Here is a 20961-nt window from a genome sequence, read left to right as displayed (position 1 = left end):
TGCGAGCAGTGTTTTGAATGGGAAACCCTGGAGAATGGTGCTTTGTGAATACAGACCAAGGGGAGGAGGGATGTGACATCCTCGTACCAACATAAACAAAAGAAAGCTTGTAATGCGGAAATGAATACATATAAAATAGTTTCCACTGTGATTACCCTAATTAATCACTGGTATTTTCTGCCCGATTACTGTAAATTTATTTTGGATGTATCAATAAAGAAAATATTCTTCCCCCACCTACATAATAAAATGCCTGGGTTCTACATGGTGTCAAACAACAACACATATACACATAACAATCAACATTACTACACGTACAAAAATACATTAAAAAAATCACAAATGTAAAGAGAATAATTAACACCAAATCTTTGCACATACACAGAACATATGCAGCAAAGCTTCAACCCTAATGGGCCAATTGAGAAATTATTCTTCTACTCTAAATCTTCCTATTATTTTAATGATTGTGGCTGTGCTGTTTATGTTCCACACAGTCCCTATTGGTCTTAGGAATGTGCATATATGAGGAAAAATAGTCTCCTCTTTGTTCTTACATATGTGTAGCAATTGTCCTTAACCAGGGTGTATAAAATTTGTAGAGACTCCTCCAGCGCAAGTTTTAGCATGTTTCGGGCTGGGATTTCTTTTTTTTAAAACTTTTTATTCGTGTTTATTCTGGTAACACAATAAAACAATCTTGAGCATAAACATGCAGCAGAGCACAGCACATCATCACCATAAACATCTTCAAGTATTACAAAGTCACATGTATGCATTTTTATAACACCTGAGACCCCACTTCTTTCACTCATTCCTGGGTCATCCGACCTCCTCTGAATCAGAACTACTATCATTTCGGTCCGATGGCGGATCACAAATTCGGGCTGGGATTTTTGGCCTCTTCAGGACATGAGTAAGACAGATACCTACATAAAAAAATATTTACAGAACATATATACAAATATTTTCCAAAAAATCAGATGGGTGACAGAGGTGCACCAGTGGAATGTAACAACAAGGTTAGTGTGCTTCCCAAAGGCAAGCCCACCTGAATTATATAATGAGCCATATTAAAAACTCTTATCTTTTGCTCCTTGAGTTGCACACAATGTGTGGCACATGTAAATGTAAATGTGTTGGATTTGTAGAGCGCACAGCTGCCCGTGAGCGTCCCGGCGCTGAAGACCGCTGGGGAACCTGTCCTGGCTTTCCCTGTGAGATGGTCCCTTCTGGGTATCTCCAAGGTGAAACCAGGCATCCCCGGAGTCTGAGAGGGGCCGTTGTAGAGATGAGGCAAGCTTAATGCCCAGAGTTGCATAGTGTGAACCCTGGATAGTGTAGGCACCGAGGCGAGAATTGTCGAGTCCGCTGACCCTGGTCCACGACCCTGCCGCGTCAGGAATTGAACCCTGGTCCCGGGCCGTTCTCTGCTTCCGGGTCTGCTGCCTCTAACCAGTGAGCCACACCTCTCCACATAGTAAGTCATGCTGGCAATAATGTCCTAATGATTCAATAGGTGGCTGCAAGCGATTTTAATCATGCCAATGGGCTCTAAGGAAAACAGCAAAGGTGAAAATTATAAACTGTGAAAATGGCCAAATATATTGACAAAAAATGTGCCTGGGATTAGTGCAGTTTCAAGTCAATTCCAAATTTAAAGTGTGCCCGGGACTTATTATTGTCACAGTGGAGGGACTGAACGTCCACAAACAACCTCGGCTCTGTCAATTTCAAATTACAACAATGAGGATAACCAATTCCAGAGCCAGCTCCGATAGAACCTAAATTCAAAAAACAAAACAACACCATCACAAAGGCGTCAGGGTTCAAATGACCTGAACCCTGACTTCTCAAGTAGTGATTCCCAATAGCCTATGGACCAGGTACATAAATATCATAATGTGTAGGGAGGAAAAAACCCTTAAATAATACTATGAAATCTTCATAAAAAGATCTAACTGACAGAATAAATGGAAAAAGAAACAAAATCAGCCCCCTCCTAATGTTGCATCTGATTATGGTTATATCAGTCACTCCAAATTGTTTGAGGGACACAGATCTTGCTCATATCATACTAGACCTTCAAAGGCACTTTAAACCCATAGAACACAAGACAGGAAAACCTAATTAAAATAAAACATCAGAGCTGCGGATTATCAGGACACTCCATTCCAGAGGGGCTCGATAAATATTAGTCAGTCCTGAATTGCTACAGCATAGTGACTTCCTACCAGGGCGGGAATCCAGGCTCTACAGGACAGCAGTACTCAATATGACCCTCAGATAGAATACATCTGTGCCTGAAAGGAGCGAGTGGCTCCATAGTTATAGACTCAAGAGGTCCTATTGGAGTAACAACCTACACCACCTTCAAAAGCAGAAACCGGTGCTCCTCTCAGTAGAACACCTCGATGGAGTTGAAGGTCAGAGACAATCTGCATGGAGCAAGCATGGGGAGGTCAGATATGTAAAGAAACCTCACCCAGAAGCCAGACAGGTGTAAATTGTCATAGAAAAAAAAGTCTGCCTGAAAAACACTCCGACCATCTAGAAATAACCGGTAAATGGGTTTTTGGTATGTAGGGGGCTACATTTACCGTATCGGTAAATTTACCGAATCGGTAAAATACCGAATCGGTAATTTTACCGATTCGGTAAATTCGGGATGTAGGTGGGACTCTTCAGAGTCCCTATGGCCTTACAGATTCTGTATTTTACCACCCAATCCAATTGGGTGGTAAAATACCGAATCCAAGTGTACATGCACATGTGTGCATGCACACCTGTGCCATGTGGCAGACAGACATGCCCTTAGGGACACATGACAGTATTTGGGGTGCTAGAGGTTGTCAAAGTGACACCCCCTGCACCCTAGCAAAAATCGGTATTTACCGATTCGGTAATTACCGAATCGGTATTTCCCATTGATTCCTATGGGCTTCACAGCCCATAGGAATCAATAGGAAATACCGAATGTTACCGATTCGGTAACTGAAAATAAATTATTACCTACATCTCCCACCCTCTATTTTACCGATTCATAAATACCGAATCGGTAAAATTCGGTATTTATGAATCGGTAAAATAGAATTACCTACATCTGGCCCCAAGTGGCTGTAAAAAGACAGAAAAATATATAAAGAAAAAAGTTATAAAAAACAAAGACCACAGTCCCAAAAGGAAAAACATACTTCATGGATGTAATCTGTTGTAAAGAAGACTTGTGGTCACGAGATAAACCAAAGTAGAGGTTTATTAGCCAAGTTCCAAGATGGTAGTGATAGAGCGCGCGAGGTCACCCAGCCAATGATTTTGCCGTTTCCGGCTTCAGGGCCCATATACTTTCAATTCACACTATTCATTGACCAGGCAACTTCACGGGCTACTACCAATTTGTGTGTGTTCCCTATCGTTATTACTCAGTGTACCCGACTTACCATCCACCGACACGGGTACCTATGACCTCAACGGATCAGGGGCCTAGCTGTTAAAGGAAAGGCAGCAAATGCAAATTCAAATGACATTCAATACTGTTGTAAAATTACCACGGACAACTGGAAGTTTTAAAAGCTTTATCTAAAGTTCGTTTTCATCAAGCATCAAACTTACAAGAATAAGGCAATCAATAACCAAGATAATGAAAAGTACATAACTATAGAGAAATAAAGTCAGGGTAATCATAGAAACGCTAATATGAGATGCAACAAATAACGCTATGCATTCAGGGCAAGGATTCTTTAGACAATTTAAGTAAGGCCGTTCTAGACCATATCAGGAAATGACAAACTGCAATGCAAAATATGATTTCTAAAAGGTAGGGTAACATGGGAACATTTTAGGAAAATATGCAAATGACTTTACGTTTCAATAGTTTGCGGCAAAAGCATGGAAAATCAACATATGCAAAGGTGTCTCTTTATTAAAGCAAAAGACAGAAAATAGAAAGGTGCAAGTTTTAAAGAACTTAGAGCAGTATTTACCTAGACTGGTGTGGAAACCAAACCCTGGCCACGGGTCAGTTAAGGACAGGAAACCCTCAAGGAAGGATACCCCTCAAAGGACAGCAGGTGCAGAATGGACACCCAGGACAGGACAGGATACCCTCGGAATAGGAATCAGGACAGGACCTCAGGACAGGACAGCGAACCCTCAGGACAGGACCGCTCAGGACAGGACCGCACCCGCAGTTTGGAAGCAACGCCTGCGCTCCACCCTCTCTGCAGCTATCGATCAAGACCCCGATTGGGTCAGCGAACTCCCAGCAAAGTGCTTCGCCAGCACTTTAAGGTTCAGTAAAACCTTAGTCTATGGTCAATTTCGGACAGAGTGCTCCGCAGCGCTCTGTATCTTCAGTCACCTATTGAGTGCGATGGGTCAGTGACAGGTCAGCTAAACCAGACAAGTCGGACAAATTCCCTAGGTGAACCCAGGGTAGATATACTCTTTTGGGACAGGGTACCACCCCCCAATGTTGCAAAGTGTCAGAATCCCTCAATTTGGATTGGTCCTAAGGTAGGCTTTGGGTAACACACCAATCATAACACACTATTTGGATGCTTCATTTACATATCTGGGTACCGCCTAGCGAGATTGGGGTTCCCATGAGAAACTGCGCAGAAATACAATGACAATTGTACAATGTAGCGGAACAGGGACACATGATTTCGTCCAGCCGAGTTCGCAGGTCAGTTCTCAGGAGCATCTTGCCCATCACTGCCAACTGGCGGTGTTCCATCAGCCAAGGTTGTCGGTGCCCCAGAAAGTCGCACATGCGTAGAAGGGACCTCCAAGATGGCTTTTGGTGCCGTCAGACCCCCATTCCCCGCGGTACATGAAAAGTAAGCGAAAACAAATTAATACATAAAAATAACATTATGAAAACCCATCACAGGGTTTGTACTTTCAACTTATCACTAAGAAATATACTTATGCAGTCTAAATGTTAGCTACATATCAGCAGTCACAAGAGCAGTGGCACGAGCAGTACCACGTTATCGGCAAAGCTATGTATTACGCATGCGCATAATTTTCCCTCCAACTCTGCAGACACGTCAGGACACGTGAGTGTGGCTGACGCATGTGCAGTAACTAAATACAAGCGCCAGACATTTTAAATGACTCGAGTAAATTATTTTAGTAAAACACATATGCAAGCGTCGGGAAACCTCGTTTAACATAAACTAAACATTAGTAAGACATACAATTATTACTTTGTTACACACAGACGAGGTTCATGAATACAGCAAGTCGCAAAATATGCGAAGCTTTGCTTCATCAATCCCCTCTTTGATGATATTTACTATCATCACAAAATAAATGGAACCAGATGCCAACTTTCTTTCACACTTTATACAGCTCTATCTCTTCCAGCAATCGCTCCAGCTTCTCTCTTTCAGTTTTGGTAGGGTGAGAATTCTTCACCTTTTTATAGATCTGATTATTCACTTCTTCTAATTCGAGCTCATCCACACTTCGTTTCACTCCTCTTGCATTCACTTCATGCTTTCTTGTGTGCTTACGACACTTGCAGCAGACAAATATGAAAAATAGGATGAGACCTATAATTCCAATTGGCATCAGTACCTTGAACAATAAGCCTTTACCTACGCTAGCAAGCCAATGACCTACATTTGAGAGACCATCTACCAGTCTCTTCCAGGCACTATCAACCTCGAGTGGTTTGAGTTCCTTTGCCAAATTAGTAATGTTTTTCACATATCTTTTGAGCTGTACACTTTTATCCGGAATATAAGTGCAACAATGTTGCGCCTTCAACATCCGGCAGACTCCGCCCTCTTTCGCTAATAAGGTATCAAGAGCAAGTTGATTCTGCAAAACCATTGATCTGATCGCAACCATTTCGGTATTGACCAGCAGAAATCCATGAGCTGTGTCAGTAGACAACACATCCACGATAGTAGACAATTTGCAAATTCTGTGAGTGTTCAGAACCACTCCCACTCCAGGTATCAGTGCACTGAAAATACTACCCATAATTTCACCTATACTTTCTCTTTTACTACGCGCTAAGCCATTAGTATTTTCACTGCTTCCAGCAACTCCATTCACGTGGTATATTTTCGGGAAGACAATGCCAAAATAGCAGCTTCCATACCAGTGATCCGGCAATTTGAAATAAGCCTTGTCCCCACAAATATAATAAATTCCAGGAAACACAGGCTCTGACCCATTTTTGAAACCCCAACCTCCAATTACCTTGTAATTATGTTCGCATTCACTGGAACCAATGAAAATGTTATTATAATAGCTAGTCTTCTCGCGGTGAAGACATAGCTTGCCTTTCTTTTCAAAATCCAGCAACAGAGCAGGACCCGCCCCACCAGATGAGGTGCCTTCCATGTTCTCTGCCCATCTCGGCCTTTTCTGACTTTCGTCATTAGCCTTCTTTTGTATTTTAATTCTCCTTTTCTCTGCCATGTTCAGGAACATCTTTTCCTGCTCACGCAAAGAACAAGTCAAGTTATCTCTGTGTGCGTCCGCTATGTCAATGTTACCTATAGTCAGAAAGTAGTCTCCCATATATCGTATTACATCACTTTTGGTATGTACAGGATTCAAGTTCCCACGTATAGGAAGCTCAGAAAAGATCACGTCATTGTTAGAGTAATAGTACTGTAACGGTCCTCTTTTGTAAAATAAACTAGCTAAAATACTACAGGAGATTCCATATGTCAGTGGCAAGTGATGGTATGTCACGCCTTCAGCTACAGAGGTAGGTAGCTTCATGCAGACATAGCAATCTTCAATTTCCATAGTCTCTACATAGTGTATTAACAAGTTTGCGAAAACATTTAAGTGTGTCCTGTTCTTAACTCCATGAAAATGTAGTCCTCCCTCATCTGATGCTTCTAAGTCTTGTTTTGTTTGTCTCAGTGCTCTCTCATGTCTTGCTACACTCAGTAGGGACAATGTTAGTATTTTTGCTCACAGCAAGGGGAATGAAAATTGTTAGTCCTATCCAAACTAATATCAGGACAACTACACTACAGACGCATACCTTGCAGCATGTTTTGCAACAGCTGCGACTAGGTCTACCATTCACGTTTGAATCAGACATTTCGGCTCAAAAGAAGTTTCTCGACCCCTCTTTGTGTCTTTACACAAGTATCTTACTTTGTGCAAATTCACGGTGGTTCTTCTTCTTCTTCGTCAGAGTACTCAGGGACGGGCTCTCCGTCGCTTACGTCAGTTATATCAAGATCTTCAAGTTCTTACAACACAAGTGTCCATTCAGGTGACTTGTACTTTTTGTTTTGTTTCTTTATTCGATCACTCCTTCGATTGGAGGTATCTTCTTGTTGCTTAGCTATGCGTGCACTTCTCCTTTCTTCTGCACGTTTCTCTTCCACCGTTTTTATCCTCAGTCTCAATTTCTTCACGAATCTGGGCTCCAGATGCTTTCTTTTCTTAAGTCTTTTTGTTGGTACTTGGACTTCGTTTCCTTCTCTTGCCCTTTTGTTCTCATTAACGGTTGGCAATTCTGTTTCAGTTTCTTCTTCTTCTATCTGACTAATTCCAGGACTCGCATCTATTTCTTCTGCCTGGTTACTAATCTGGCCTGGTTCAGGACAGTTTTGTTTTTGTTTTTCAAATGTCTCTGTTTCTGGTTCCTGAACACGTTCTTCTAATTCTATCTGATCCTGTTCAAGTACTTCGATCTCTGGACTTTCTTCTGTTCGAACTATTACACTATGTCTAGTCTGTCCCTTCCCGATATCAGGAGTCAGTGGAGGAGTATCAAACACTTGCTCTGTATCAGGCAGTATCGGGCACTGGCTCTGCAGCATCCACTTGTTCTGTATCAATCACGTGCTCTGTCCCTGTCTGACCTTCTCCTTCCTCAGTTTTGATGTGAATCTCAAGATCCTGAGGTTCTTCGCCTGTGCCTTTCCTTTCCTCTCTAGTCCACTCTCTACCTTCCCGAAGTCGCTCACTTGTTCGAATGGGGTCTTCAGTGAGATCAATTAATGGAATCCACTCCTCTGGCCATATGCTAGGCAGCTCGTCTTCAGCTACTTCTGGCTCAGCTTCTTGGACCCCTTCAGCAGGCTGGGCTCTTGGTAGTTCGTTATCAACTATTCTTGGGCCAACGTCTGCTGATTCTGCAGCTCGACTGGTACTGGGCTGTACGTCGTCAGCTACCTCCGGTCTGGCTCCTGCAGAGTCCTCTGCTGGACGCCCTTCTTCTTCAGGCTCTTTGTCTGGTAATACCTTCTGGGTGTGGCTGGCGTGTACCCAGCGTGGAACTCCTGCACACTTTACTGCTGTGGTAGTTACCAGGATCACCTGACGTTTCTCTCCCCACCTTGGCTCCAGGCAGCTCTTCCGAGTATGCTTCTTTATCTTCACCCAGTCCCCCGGGACCAGTTTGTGGAGAGGAGTCGTTGGATTGAGGATGGCGTCTTCTCCGATCTGGCGAGAGATAGAACGCACTTGGTCACCCAAACTCTTGCAGTATTCAAGCACCAAATCATCAGTAATACTCAACAGTTTGCTTCCTGGCACCCATGCTTGTCTCATCACTCTTCCCATAATGATTTCATGGGGACTTAGGCCTGTCTTGCGGTCTGGAACACTTCTGAGTCCCATCAGGACCAGGGGCAGGGCCTTCACCCAGTTCATGCCAGATGCATCACACAGTTTTGCTAGTCTGTTTTTGATAGTTCCATTTACTTGTTCCACTATTCAAGAAGCCTCTGGACGGTAGGCACAGTGAAGCTTTTGTGAAATTCCAAAGGCCTTACAGAGTTCGTCGATCACTTCATTATGAAAATGTCGGCCTCTATCTGATTCAATAGTGACTGGCATTCCGAACCTAGGTATCAGTTCTTTTAGTAAACACTTAGCTATGGTTATTGCGTCATTTTGGGGAGTAGGGAAAGCCTCCACCCACTTGGAAAATAAACAGACCATGACAAGGACATATCGCTTCCCTTCACGCCGGGGCATGGTGATGAAATCAACCTGTATCCTCACAAAGGGACCCCCGGACCTCCCAATTTTTCCCAGTTCTACCACCGTTTTCTTGCCTAGGTTCATCTTTTGACATGACAGGCACCTCTGGCAGAGGGACTCTGCTACTTTCCTGAACTTTTTACTGTAGCAAGTCTGTTGGAACACTAGAATCATGGCGTCCCTACCAATGTGTGATCCTTCATGTATCAACCTCGCCATTGTGCTAAGCAGGTGTCTAGGTAACACAGGCATACCAGTTGGGCCCAAAATGACACCATCCACACGTCTTGGTCGACACCCATCTTCCTTCCACTTCTCTCTTTCTTGCCAAGGTGCCGCCTGCTGCCACTCTTTCACTTCATCCCATGTAGGCACTTCTTCAAACACCTGAAGTTTGCAGCTGGTTCCTGGCCCCCCTCGTTTTGGATTTACGATATACCGATCTCTGGCGCACCACTGGGCCACTCGATCAGCAAAATCATTTCCCAGTGATACAAGGTCAATGCCCTTCTTATGAGCAACACATTTTACCACTGCCAGTTCCTTTGGTAACTGGATTGCCTCTAAAAGGTCTTGAACAACTTTTCCATTTCGAATAGGGGTACCCGATGAAGTCAGGAACTCCCTCTGTAGCCACAATTGGCCAAAGTCATGCACAACCCCATAACAGTACTGACTGTCAGTATACACTGTTATGCGTAGATTTTTCCCAATTTGGCAGGCTTTTATCATAGCGATCAATTCGGCTACTTGTGCAGACTTTATGTGATATAGATAACCTGCTTCTTCAATTTTGTCTAAGGAGACTACCGCATAGGCAGCACTCAGGCCTCCTTGTTCATGCCTTAGACATGAACCATCCACAAATAGTTCCTTATCATGCTCAGGCAATGGTGTTTCTTTTATGTCTGGGCGTGGCTTGGTATTGAATTCTGTTAAATCAATACAATCATGCTCATCATCCACCCCCCCTTCCATATCCTTTGGGTCGGGGAGTAAGGTGGCTGGGTTCAGAATACTGCACCTAACAAGGTTTACATTTGCAGCACCCACAAGAATCCTCTCGTATTTAGTCAGCCGACTAGGGGTGAGATACTGTGTTTTAGTTCTGGTCAATAAAATTACCACTCCATGTGGGACATACACAGTTACCGGATGTCCCATGACAATTGACTCACTCTGCTCTAAACTGGCACAGGTAGCAGCTACTGCTTTCAGACAACCGGGCAATCCAGCAGCCACTGGATCCAAGGTGGCAGAGAAATATGCTACAGGCCTCCTCGTTGTGCCATGATTTTGTGTCAGAACTGACAACGCGCAATTATCGCGAGTGTCACAGAATAGGGCAAACTCCTTGGAATAGTCTGGCATTCCCAATGCAGGAGCTGTACACAGGCAATCTTGCAGTTTGGTGAAGGCTGTTAAGCTTTCATCATTCCATTCTACAATATCAGGTGTTCCTCTCTTGGTCATTTTTATCAAGGGCCTAGCTAGGACTGCAAATCCCAGAATCCACTGCCTGCAGTATCCTATCACACCCAGGAACATTCTGATCTCTTTCTGAGTACGGGGTAACTGCATCTTTTGAATTATTCTCACTCTCTCGGATGTCACTTTCCTGACACCTTTCTCTATCTGGTGCCCCAGATATTTTACTGATTTTGCACAGAACTGTAATTTGTCAGGGGCCACTTTGTGTCCCTTCTCACACAGGTGATTCAGTAGGGCAATGGTGTCAATCACACAATCCCTATGACTTTTAGACGCCACCAAGAGGTCGTCTATGTACTGCACTAAGACAGAGTTTCCAGGTAAGACCAAAGTTTCCAAACATTTTTTCAAGATCTGATTAAAGATAGAGGGGCTTTCTGTGTACCCTTGAGGGACCCGGTTCCAGCAATACACGTGACCATTGAAGGCAAATGAGAAAAGAAATTTGCTATCTGGATGCAAGGGAATGGAAAAGAATGCATGACACAGGTCTATCACAGTGAACCACTCAGCATCCCAGGGAATCTGATACAGAATCACTGCTGGGTTCGGGACAATAGGGCAACAGGGGACTACTATCTTGTTGACTTTCCGTAGATCCTGCACTACTCTGTACTTGCCACTAGGCTTCTTGATGCCCATAATCGGGGAGTTACATGGGCTACTCATTACCTCCTGTATGATGTTTCCTTCTAGCAATTTCTGTATTTCCAGAGTAACACCAGCTTTCACTTCTGCATTCATTCTGTAGGGTTTAGTATTGGGGTATACTGCATTGTCCTTTATTGCTATCTGTATGGGGTCCACGTTTTTCATTAACCCTACATCTTTCCCAGTAAAGTCCCATACCTCTGGCTTCACTGCTTCTTGTAGTTCTCTGGGCAAATCCTGCATGGTCATTCGTTTAATTTCTGAGTCAGGTCTGATCAGCATTAATTTATAAATGCCGTCTTCATCTGGGGTCTGAATTTCAACACCCTTTGGTGTGCAAAAGATGGTACAGTTCATTTTGCACAGCAAATCACGTCCCAGTAAGTTTACTGGACTGGTGTCGCAAACGACAAATCTATGCATTTCCTTAAAGTTTCCAATTGAGATCTCCATGGGCTTGGTAACAGGAGTACTAATCAATTGATTAGATACACCCACTACTTGGATGGCTTCTCCCGAGAGGGGTAGGTTTGGAACATCCACTGTTCTCACAGTAGAACGGGTAGCGCCAGTGTCCAACAGAAAGGTGACATCATTTCCGTCAACCTTTCCTTCAATGTATGGTCCGGACTGGTCTACCGGCAAGGAGGCGCCAAGTACGCACTCCTCGTCCTCCCCTCTCAGGCCCCGTCAGTACTGGTCATCACAAAGGAAGGTATCATTCAATAGATACTGCGAAGTTGCTGCATTTCTGTTCTCATTGCTTTCCCAGACTTCTATCTCATCACCCTCTGTCGCTTTCCCCCTATGCACTTGCTTAGGAGCTCGGGGCACCTGCACCGTTTTTACCTGTGGTTGAGTCTTTCTTGGTCTTTCTTTCTGCGTCTGTGGAGTTAAATCAGGAGTTTTGGGGTTATCATCTGGCAAATAAGGACACTCGTTACGCCAGTGTCCAATTTCGCCGCACTGATGGCAGGGAAATTTCTTCATAGCCTCTTCCCTGCTCATTTTGGGCCGGGGCTTGCCTCCTCCCCCTCCCCCAGGACCTTCGTTCTTAGCATTTTTGACCATGTTACTCAACTGCTTTTCCTGCTGTTCTGCGAGCTTCACCTGAGCCCACATGACCTTCTCTTTGAGAGCCTTTTTCTTTTCTGCCATTTCGTCCTCGCAGTACTTTGCGTACCGCAGGACCTCGTCTACCTTTTTGGAGTGCCAACAGATTTTGTTATCTTTTATCCACTGACAAATTTCAGGTCTTAAACCGTTTACAAACCTGTAAATAAAGTGCGTCATATCCTTCATCTCGATGTTATCTATACCACTGTAGGTTTTAAACACCTGCAACAGCCTTTCATAATAGGAGTGCACTGTCTCATCCCTTTCCTGCGTTGTTCTATCTATCCTGGTCCAATCAGTTTCCTTTGCGGGCACCTTTTCTTTCAAGTGCTGAATTACCTGCTCATATTTTCTCATGACTTCCTTCGAAGGTTCCCCTGTTTCTTTATCTCTTGTGTACTCCTCACTAGGCCAGGCTATGGCTATTTTACACTCGGTCCATAGATCGACCGGGACCACAATGTCGAAAAACCCATCCAGGTCTTTCCACAGGCATTTTTGCACCTTTACGAACCTTTCCACTTGCCGGTACCATTCAACCGGCTTCTCGAGCAGTTTCGGAAAATCGTTAGTAAAGGACACAATATCCTGTCTGGACCATGGAACGTGCACATACCTCCCACCCGGTACTTCACGCATGGGGCATAACGTTTCGGGCTTTTCTACTTCCCTCAGAGGGAACTCAGGGGTAGCCTGTCTGGATCGGGCCTCATCTTTCTTTCGTGCCCACCTCGTTTTCCATCTTTCCACGTCTCCCCATTTTTGCAAAACTGCAAGCAACTCTTTAATCTGCAACTTCCTCCCTGACACATTCAAGTTCTCTAAATCCTTGTCTGAGAACTCAGCTCGGTATGGTTTCTGCAAGGGCTTCGATCTGGATATATCTATCCCCATACTAGCTGCGGTGTCTGTCAGTTTTTCGTGGAGCACCCTAGTACTCCGGGTAAGGCTTTTACACATAAACAGCAACTCTTCTTCAGAATAGGTATTCAATCTGTCCAATCCCACATTTCCTGCCATTAATTCCTCTATTTCTACTCTTAGTTTGTAGAGGTCCAAAGTTTTCGTTTGCGGAGTCTGTTTTTCTAATTCACGACTCCAGTTTTCAATTTCTTCCGGAGTTACCAGAGACACACTCCTAGTACCTGACGTTGATTCTAATTTAATTTCTTTCGCATCAAAAGGATTTTGCCGCTTCGGCACTCCTTTTCCGGTCTGTTTGTTGGGCAGGTCCAAGAACGCAACTTCAGACTCACACTCACTGGACTGATCATCTATTATTATGGGTTCCTGTCTGGGTGGTGCCATAATTGGGTTCATAACTGGAGGATTCGGATTTCCCTGACTATTCCCATACAACGGAACCACTGGTCCAATAGTTACGGGAATAGTCAAAGCCTCAGGACTGGTGTTCAACTGGGAGATTTTCCTGAATTATTTCTGTTCTCTGTCTAGCCAGAACTTCTTGCTCCCTCTCTTCCAATATCCTTCCTAATGTTCGTTCAGGCATTATCTGTGGGGTCAGTTGAGGCGTAAAACTCGGGGCAGTAGGATGCGTTTCACTCGGTCCCCCACCATAATTTGGTTTCGGGAACAAAGTTCCTGTCCCAAATGACCTGCGCTCCTCCCTATATGGAGGCTGCAAAAAGGGCACTCCTGAACTTAATGGCTTTTCTTCGCTTTCATAAAGAGGTCTGGGGTAAAAGAGCTTTTCTCAGGAATATTTTTCTTCCGGGCTCACGGGCATACTGGGATATATATTTCGTACTTCCGTGGGTCCGGGATTCTCAAAATAGGGCAACACCTGGCCACCTCCCTCCCTACATAGGGATCTGTCCTCCTCTTTTACAGATGGACGCTGGGGATTCTCTCCTGTACTGGAAGATCGGGCTCCCTCATTATAAGGGGGCGGACTTCTCGTAAAGATGTCATCTAACAATTCATCATCTGACTCCCCAAGGGCCCCCCAATGCTTACTCTTTTCTGTCCTTTTCTCTCCCACAGAAGGGTTACCTGCTGGCATCATGGGAAACAGACCCTCAACAATCATGCTCTGCCTCCACTGTTTCATCCTCTTATCCCTAGTCTCCTGTTTCAGCCTTGGGTACCACTTGGTCAGACCTTTGTCCAATCGAGGTTTCTCCCTTTCGAAAGCCTCAATCTCCCATTCCTCTAATGCCTCATACTGCGTTAGTCTTGGTCTGGGATGTAATTCATTCATTCGGGTTCTCAAATTAAATAAAATCCTACCATTGAAAGTACCGTCTAACGGAAAAGCCAATACTCCGTCATCTTTTGTGTACTTTACCCAATTCTCCAACCACACACAGGTATTGTACCCTCGGTCAAACATCATGAATGAGGTGGGAGTATTCGGTGGCGGGATAGTAACGCCCTCTCTAGACTTAATCGGTTTGTCCGTTTTGAAATAATTCTTTACCCTATTTACAAGGGACATCTTTCTCTTAGCTCCGTACATAATATCGTATCTATTGGCTTTCCACTGATCCCTTTCAAACCCTTGGTTTCTCGGATTGGGTCTAGTTTCTGGACAATACGAGTGCCACATACGATTTCTACGCTTAACTCTGTTTACAAAGGTACCTCCAATCAGAACGCGTCTTGCAATTTCGTGCAACCAATGAGGTGCACGCGTTCAAATAGTTTCGACCAATGGGTGCGCGGCCCCTTCGTGAGACAGTTCTCACTCCTCGGCGCTTCATCCCTCCTTTACAATTCCAGCCCCGCTACCCGCCCGCTGTTTCTACCAATCCCAGCGCGGCACGAAGTGACGTCAGAGACGCTTCGCGGCTGACTCCCTCCCTTCACAAGGTAACGGAAACTTTCTTGCTTTCTAAAGTGCTCAGTGCTTGGTTATTTTACAACAAATACACATTCGCCACAGTGCTCAAGTGTCTAGACAGGATAGCTTTGTTTTACTGCAAGTAAACTACTTCCATTTACTTTTCACGCGCTGCGGGTAGATCTCTTCCGCCTACCCTTCACTCTAGCATCGGTGAACCTGTTATTCCCCTAAACTCATCCACTTCTCCGGGATATATCCGAGTCTAAGGTTTCCCAGAGGACCCCTCTGCTTTCACCCAAGCTCCGATGAACCTGCTACTCTTCCGATGTGACCCTTACTAGGTTACGCCACTATGGGAATTTTGCCAATGAACCTCGTTACTGACATTTATTCACACATGTATTCAGAAAAACCCTAGTTAGTGCTTCCCGGTTATCCTAACCTGCACCTAACTTTCCTTAAGCCTGCGACCTCGGGACAATGGATTCTATTCACCACTTGCCCTTTCAATTCCCCGGGGAGTTCGGACAACAAGAAACAATACGGTTTACAAACGCATGGATTAATACATATAACAATATAAGAACAAGAATAATAATGAAAAAACAGTTCATGAATTTCAGCAGCGTATTCACAAGAGAGTGATCGGGTCCCTCGGAACAGCCGCTCTTATAGCAGCATTAATGTACTAGCAGCTACCGACTTAACTAGTCTAACTAGTCCTACCTAACCTTTAGCTAGTCCCTAACCATCCTCTGATCTACCAGAAAAACTGATAGAGCGCGCGAGGTCACCCAGCCAATGATTTCGCCGTTTCCGGCTTCAGGGCACATATACTTTCAATTCACACTATTCATTGACCAGGCGACTTCACGGGCTACTACCAATTTGTGTGTGTTCCCTATCGATATTACTCAGTGTACCCGACTTACCATCCACCGACACGGGTACCTATGACCTCAACGGATCAGGGGCCTAGCTGTAAAAGGAAAGGCAGCAAATGCAAATTCAAATGACATTCAATACTGTTGTAAAATGACCACGGACAACTGGAAGTTTTAAAAGCTTTATCTAAAGTTCGTTTTCATCAAGCATCAAACTTACAAGAATAAGGCAATCAATAACCAAGATAATGAAAAGTACATAACTATAGAGAAATAAAGTCAGGGTAATCATAGAAACGCTAATATGAGATGCAACAAATAACGCTATGCATTCAGGGCAAGGATTCTTTAGACAATTTAAGTAAGGCCGTTCTAGACCATATCAGGAAATGACAAACTGCAATGCAAAATATGATTTCTAAAAGGTAGGGTAACATGGGAACATTTTAGGAAAATATGCAAATGACTTTACGTTGCAATAGTTTGCGGCAAAAGCATGGAAAATCAACATATGCAAAGGTGTCTCTTTATTAAAGCAAAAGACAGAAAATAGAAAGGTGCAAGTTTTAAAGAACTTAGAGCAGTATTTACCTAGACTGGTGTGGAAACCAAACCCTGGCCACGGGTCAGTTAAGGACAGGAAACCCTCAAGGAAGGATACCCCTCAAAGGACAGCAGGTGCAGAATGGACACACAGGACAGGACAGGATACCCTCGGAATAGGAATCAGGACAGGACCTCAGGACAGGACAGCAAACCCTCAGGACAGGACCGCTCAGGACAGGACCGCACCCGCAGTTTGGAAGCAACGCCTGCGCTCCACCCTCTCTGCAGCTATCGATCAAGACCCCGATTGGGTCAGCGAACTCCCAGCAAAGTGCTTTGCCAGCACTTTAAGGTTCAGTAAAACCTTAGTCTATGGTCAATTTCGGACAGAGTGCTCCGCAGCGCTCTGTATCTTCAGTCACCTATTGAGTGCGATGGGTCAGTGACAGGTCAGCTAAACCAGACAAGTCGGACAAATTCCCTAGGTGAACCCAGGGTAGATATACTCTTTTGGGACAGGGTACCACCCCCCAATGTTGCAAAGTGTCAGAATCCCTCAATTTGGATTGGTCCTAAGGTAGGCTTTGGGTAACACACCAATCATAACACACTATTTGGATGCTTCATTTACATATCTGGGTACCGCCTAGCGAGATTGGGGTTCCCATGAGAAACTGCGCAGAAATACAATGACAATTGTACAATGTAGCGGAACAGGGACACATGATTTCGTCCAGCCGAGTTCGCAGGTCAGTTCTCAGGAGCATCTTGCCCATCACTGCCAACTGGCGGTGTTCCATCAGCCAAGGTTGTCGGTGCCCCAGAAAGTCGCACATGCGTAGAAGGGACCTCCAAGATGGCTTTTGGTGCCGTCAGACCCCCATTCCCCGCGGTACATGAAAAGTAAGCGAAAACAAATTAATACATAAAAATAACATTATGAAAACCCATCACAGGGTTTGTACTTTCAACTTATCACTAAGAAATATACTTATGCAGTCTAAATGTTAGCTACATATCAGCAGTCACAAGAGCAGTGGCACGAGCAGTACCACGTTATCGGCAAAGCTATGTATTACGCATGCGCATAATTTTCCCTCCAACTCTGCAGACACGTCAGGACACGTGAGTGTGGCTGACGCATGCGCAGTAACTAAATACAAGCGGCAGACATTTTAAATGACTTGAGTAAATTATTTTAGTAAAACACATATGCAAGCGTCGGGAAACCTCGTTTAACATAAACTAAACATTAGTAAGACATACAATTATTACTTTGTTACACACAGACGAGGTTCATGAATACAGCAAGTCGCAAAATATGCGAAGCTTTGCTTCATCAGTAGTTACAAGTAAATGAGGTGGTAATAACAAGATGAAGGTTAGTTCATGGCTAGTTCAAGGCCCCACCAGGAGCTGCATCTTTGCTGCTCTGCCCACTCTCTCCAACTGTCATTCTTCCAGTCCACCAGGCACACCAACATTCCACACAGTAATCAGGCATTCCAAGGTTCCATACATACACACAAGCATACTGGCTGAGCAGCAGGAAATGTAAGTACAACATAATCAATGGCCGGATAGCTGTAAAACTAATGGTAGTCGACTCCTATAAAGAATTGCAATGTGACCAAAGAGACAGACAAACCCATAGGAGCCATTATGTTGTAAACTAGGGCTGCACAAGTAATATAAAAACACATATTGATGTCCAACACCTGTCCAATAAATGACAACGTGAACCCCCATCATTTATAAGGTGTATATACAAATTGCAACCAAACAATGCTTCAGTGTATTATTCTCTTTACACCATTATATCAAGTCTTAAATGCATAATGATTGACACTCATATTCAACAAGGGCCCACATTTCATCCAAATCATTGAGTCCTCCTCTAGTTGTAAAATATTGCTTGTAGTATTTTAGCCTCAGTTCTTTTAGGAGTTGTAGCAAGACACCATACCTTTGAACATTGTGCCACATAAAGAACTAACCAATATACCTCATCATCACTATGATTCAGTTATTTGTAGTGGTCCACCAGGGACCACCTTCTATACCACATCTTATCCTTGACAGTGCTGAATAATTTTTGCTTTAGATTTATGAGTAGTCTATCCGATTCATGCCAAGTTGCATGGGCATTGTATGCGAAAAACAACATTTTTAGTATTGCAATCAATATATCTTTCTTGCTTGTGTTGTGTACCATTCAATGTGATAGTCTTGGTGTCAGAAATGGAATTACACACAGGGGAATTTTGGCATCTATAATGGGCAGTGATTGTTGGCATCTCTAGCAAGTCTTTCTTTTTTTCATTGGGGCGTGCTGCCTTCACTATATAATCTGACAAATATTATCTTTTTGAGAAGAAAACATAGGTTTTAGTATTCCCAAAGGCTTTATGATTTTCCTATTCTTCTGAATGATGTTTTTAACTATATTAGATATCGGATTGTATGTGAGCACACCTGTGAATGGGTGAGTATCCTACCATATTTCACGAGTAAGGAGGGGGGAACATCACTTACAACGCAACTTTTACCACGCAGTGCCTTTACAACGCAGCTTTTACAACGCAAACCATTACAACGCATTGCGCTGGGGGGCGCTCTAGCATAGGGAATAGATTTAATTTACTATCCAACACCTTCCCTACTATCCACAGGGACTGGAGTTGGAATAGTAAATTAAACAATTCACTATCCAGCGCCCAATAGCATTATGCGTTGTAAAGGTATTCGTTGTAAATACTGCGTTGTAAAGGCGTGCATGGTAAAAGTTTGCGTTGTAACGTCATACATCCGTAAGGAGGCTTTCAATATGGGTGAACTTTGCTCTCTTAGATGCAGCTTTGACCAATTGTTTTCGATTCTTACTTTATTTACCAAGACCTCAGTATTTCGAAAGCAATTGGAGCAATATCTTTTAATATGGAGAAACTGCCTATAGGGTAGGTTCTCCTTCAATGTACGTGGGGGTCCACTCGAAAAGTGCAATAAAGTACTTCGGTCTGTTTGTTTGGTAAAGAGAATCACTTGTATTGTACCAGAAACATTATGTATCCAAATGTCAAGGATATTGATTTTGCTCTGATTGCTAGACATGGTTAATTTGAGATCCGGTGTTCTACTATTAAGTCAGCTTGCAGAAGGATGGTTATGCAAGAAGGAACATTTCAGGCACAGATTCATTCTATGCCGCGGTCCTGTAGATCCTGGATTGAGCATTTAAGGAGTAAGTCATTATGCCGTAGCATTTGAAGAATGAGTAATATTTATCGAGCCCTTCTGGCATGGAGTTTTTTGATAACCTGCAGCGTTGATGTTTTAGTTGAATTCTTTTTTACTGTCTTGTTTTTTATGGGCTTATAGTGCTGTTGTAAATGTAGTTTAATGTTAGCAAGATCACTGTCCTGCAATATTTTCACAGTGACTGACATAACCTTAATCGGTTGTATCTTTGGAGGTGGCTTTATGTTTCCTAACCAAGGCCTAAGTAGCAAAGTGACCTATTGCCCACATTTGTCCTACCTTGCTCTAAAAATCGGTTCTAGCGATGACCTTTTACATAGTTAGATGCTGAATAAATGTCAATTGAATTCCTTGAAATGAGCGTCATTTTTTATGCATGACGATTCTTAGCATCATATCTTAATCCCCTGCAAATTATGTACATAACAGGATTAACATATTCCGTACAAAAGTCATTGCTTCTTCATCTGCGGGCTACTTTGCATATTTACATTTATTGATTTAGGCTCATCTACAAAATCGTACTCACAACAAATTGATTATGGTAGAAATCCAGATGCTATCTTTTTGGTATAAAAGAGCTACACATTCACTAGGTAACTAGAGGAATTTTTTTTCTATGCTGACACTGACACGGACGTCCCTGCATGTTGATGTTTCAACACCTAGTACTGTACTGTTTCCATGATCCATGAGGAGTCATGGTTGTCATGTTCAGTGGGTACCTAAAACCTTGTTCTCCTTGGTAGTGCTTGGGGGCTTATAGCGGCACTGTGAGCTTGCTGGTCTATAGGCCAACATATCCTGTGGGGGTGTCTGGAATCTGGGTCTGTACCTTACCCTTAGTTTATGTTGTCCAACAAACAAGTAGATCCTATATATTTTAGGAACTACATGACAGTGGCTGATGTTGGTTCCTTTTTCCATTTATTCTGTCAGTTACATCTTTTTATAAAGTTTTCATAGTATCGTTTATGGGGGTTTTCTTCCCTAATCATTATGATATTTATGTACCTGGTCCGCAAGCAATTGAGTATTACTAGTTGGGAAGTCAGGAATCGGGTTGTTTTGATTTTTGAACATAGGTTCCAGATCTATCGGAGCTGAATGTTGAATTGTTTTTCCTCATTTGTTGAAATTTGAACTTGACAGAGGGGACTTCCTTTTCGGACATTCAGTCCCTCCATGATTTAACATCACTTGCAGCCACATATAGAAGCATTAGGACAT

The sequence above is a fragment of the Lissotriton helveticus genome, chromosome 7, assembly GCF_964261635.1.
Source record: "Lissotriton helveticus chromosome 7, aLisHel1.1, whole genome shotgun sequence".
Lineage (NCBI taxonomy): Eukaryota > Metazoa > Chordata > Amphibia > Caudata > Salamandridae > Lissotriton > Lissotriton helveticus.
This window is presented reverse-complemented; position numbering follows the sequence as displayed.